Source organism: Sturnus vulgaris, unplaced genomic scaffold (assembly GCF_052056855.1).
Source record: "Sturnus vulgaris isolate bStuVul1 unplaced genomic scaffold, bStuVul1.hap1 Scaffold_195, whole genome shotgun sequence".
Taxonomy (NCBI): Eukaryota; Metazoa; Chordata; class Aves; order Passeriformes; family Sturnidae; genus Sturnus; species Sturnus vulgaris.
The window spans coordinates 1,723,966-1,727,202 of record NW_028276170.1 but is presented as its reverse complement, the minus strand read 5'-3'; the positions used below and the strand labels follow the sequence as shown (position 1 = coordinate 1,727,202).

Genomic DNA, 3,237 nt, shown 5'->3' with positions numbered 1-3,237 from the left:
CTCCAGGTTTGGGGCTGGGCTCAGCTCCGGGGTGTCCTGCAAGGAACGCTCTGCGAGGGGAGGGGTCCCGGGAGATGGGGGGTGTGGGGCTGGGGGCTGTTGGAGGATGGATTGTGTTGGAGTGGGGGTGTCTCCACAGGGTCCCCAGCTGCCTTTGGATCCCTGCCTGCCCCCCTCGGCCCCCCGGGTGCCCGGTCCCCTCCAGGGGCAGCTGCCCCGTGCAGGAAGCTGCAGGGATGCGGGGAGCGGGGCTGGATCCGTGCCACAGCCGGGATGGACTCTGTGCCAGGGCTGGGCTTGTGGCCAGGGCTGGGGGCTGTGCCAAGCCGGGCTTTGGCCTGGGGGCTGTCAGGGAGGGCGCAGGGAGGAGTCCCGGCAGGGATAAAGGTGCTCCTGCCCTGCTGCAGCCTCAGCCAGCGCTGCCCAGTGCGAGAGGAAGATGAAGGTGGCTGTGCTCAGCGTGGCCCTGCTCTTCTCCATCCTGCTGTGCCTGCCGGCACAGAGCGAGGTGAGGCTCCAAAGCCACGGGCTGGGCTCAGGTCTGAGGGCTCCTCCCAATGCAGGGGCTCCGCCGGGCTCCCCGGCCCCGGGCCGTGCCGCTTTCTCCTCGCCACCATTGCCTCTGTCCTTCCCCTTGCCGCAATTCAACTCCCGCTGCCAGAGCCCGGCTTCCCCACGGATGCTCGGACCCGGCTCCTCCCTGCGAGGGCCCCAGAGCTTTCCTGTGCTGCTATCCCCAAATCCCGTCCTTTTGGGCCTCTCCATCCCATCCCATCCCATCCCATCCCATCCCATCCCATCCCATCCCATCCCATCCCATCCCATCCTCTTGATCCCCTCGGGCATCTCCCCAGCATCTCCTCTGTTGCCCACACAAGAACAAAGGCCAGTCCCAAACTAGGCTGAAGTGGGACCAAGAGGTCCAAACTCATTTAAGTACAGACTAGGCTGAACTCGGCCTAACTGGGATGAACTGTTCCAGTCCCAAGCCAGGCTGAGCTGGCACAAACTGGGAAATGCCTCCCCCTCTGCCCCTGGTCCCCTCAAGCCCCCAGATGATTCCCAGGGTCTTCTCTCCAGTCTTTGCCCTCAGTTCATTGCCTTTCACCCTGCAGTGATGTTCCCAAATCCCCTGGCACCCCCTGCTCAGAGCAGAGGACAGCCATGGGTGGGAGGTGGGGGGCTGGGGACTCCTGTGTCCCCCCAGCCCCTCAAGGGCCAATCCTGACCAACCTTTGCTCTCCTTGCCCAGGCCACCTTTGATGGTAGTGGTGGAGCTCTATGTGCTGGGGTAAGTCCTGGAGCTGGGTGCACCAGTGTGGGAATTGGGGGGAAGTTTGGTCACCCCCAATCTTTACTAGGACTGGGGACACCCCAGTGACATCTCATGCTCTCTCCACAGCGAGTTGGTGGCATTGCTTTTGGCAAGGTGAGTACCCCGAGTTCTTCTGCTGAACCAGAGCCTCCCCTCTCATGGCCATGACCCTCCAGGCCATCCCAGTGCACCCCAGTGCGTGCCTGTACATCCCAGAGCTTCCCAAGGCTGCCCCTTCCCCAGGGTCCCCATTGTATTCCCACCCATCCCAGTGCACCCCAGGCACCCCAAAGATCCCCATACCCAGTCCACTTCCTCTCCTCTTTCCCTCCACTCCCTTCCCTTTCTCATTCTCCATGACAGTATCCCCAAATCCCCCTCCTGGACTCCCAAAGCCCCTCCCAAACCCAACAATTTTGGTCCTCTGCCCCTGCTTTCCCCTGCCCCCACCCACCTCGCACTTCAGCCCCCATGTCCCCCCACTGGAATTCCTGCCTCCCCACCTGCATTCCCCCATTCCCATCCCCTGGGTCCCCAAACTCCCCCCAGTTCAGTGTCTTTGGGGCCCTCACATCCCACTCCATCCCCTCCTCCTTGGAGGAGTTCCCCTCGCTCTCCTCGTCTCCATCCCCACCGTGGTCCCTGCAGGAACAGGGATCGGGTGAAACTGCCTGGAGTGGGACTGGAGGAGCAGAAGGGATTTTCTCCCTCAGACTGGGGACAGCCACAGGGCGTGGGGACACCTGTGACCCCCTGAGTCCCACAGGGGCCATTCCAGACTAAACCTTTGCTCTCCATCTGCAGGTAGTCATAGGAGGAGCTGCAGGTGGATGCATTGTGGTAAGTCCTGGAATTGGGGCACCAGTGTGGGAACTGGGGGCCAGTTGGGTCCCCCCGTGCCTTGCTGGGACTGGGGACACCCCAGTGACCAGTGACATCTCCCCATCTCTCTGCAGAAGAAGAACGGCGTCCAACGAGTGAAGAGGTCTGAGGTGGGTACCCGCAGTTCTGTTGGGCCCAGAGCTTCCCCTGTCCTGGTCATCACCCCCCAGTGCACCCCGGAACACCCCACTGTGCCCCAGTACACCCCAGCCTGCCCCAGTATCTCCCAACCAGCCCCAGTATCCCCCAGTGTGGCTCTAACCCCCCCTTTCTCCCCAGCCCCTCGTGGCTGAGCAGGTGGAGCTTCTGCGGGAGTGATGCCCGGCTGCCCCTCTGGATGCCCTGGTGAGAAATCTTAGGGGTTCTCCAGCCCCACAAAAGATCCTCGGGGACCAGGGCAGATTCTTGAGCCCTCTGGGGTGGGCAGAGCTTGGGAAAGTCAGAGGGACATGGAGGGGGCTGTCCCTGATCCATGTGCTGGGGTTCGGTGGACAGAGCTGTCCCCAAGGCTTTCCTTGCACTGGGGGGCTCTGGGGACACCCAGTGTCCCTGTGGAGCAGCAAGGGCTCTGGGAGGTTTTGGGATATTCCAGGGTGAGGGGCTCTGGGAGCCCCATGGATGTCAGGAGCCAAGTCCAGTCCCAGGTGTATCCGGGGCTCCAAATCCCTTCTCCTGCTGCAGGTCCCTGCAAAGAGAGGGGTGGGAACAAGGTCCCTCCCGTGTCCCAGTGGACACGGGTGTCACGACTTGGGCTTTGCCTTTCAGGTCTGGAACTGGTGATGACACCCAGGGCCTGTCCCCCTCTAGCAGCATGAGGAGATGATCATCTCTGGATAATCCCCCTGATCCCCTGGGAGCCCTGGGAATTTCCCTGGAATAATCAATAAACCCCTTCAGCAAAACAACTCTGTGTATGCACGTGTGCCTGTTCTCATGTCCGTGTGTGTGTTCCCCTGTCCATGTGTGTGTTCCCACATCCCTGTGTGTTCCTGTGTCCCTGTGTGTTATCTCCATGTGTGTTCCCATGTCCGTGTTCCTGT

At 61.8% G+C, this 3,237-nt stretch overlaps 1 long non-coding RNA gene across 1 annotated transcript; it reads left to right on the top strand.

Annotated features, from left to right (window-relative positions):
* The first annotated feature begins 416 nt into the window (after positions 1-416).
* On the top strand, positions 417-2,544 carry LOC148217986 (uncharacterized). The gene is made up of 6 exons (XR_015800602.1): positions 417-508; positions 1,253-1,291; positions 1,403-1,429; positions 2,120-2,155; positions 2,272-2,307; positions 2,477-2,544. It is a non-coding gene; the product is annotated as an uncharacterized LOC148217986 (long non-coding RNA).
* Positions 2,545-3,237: the final 693 nt, after the last annotated feature.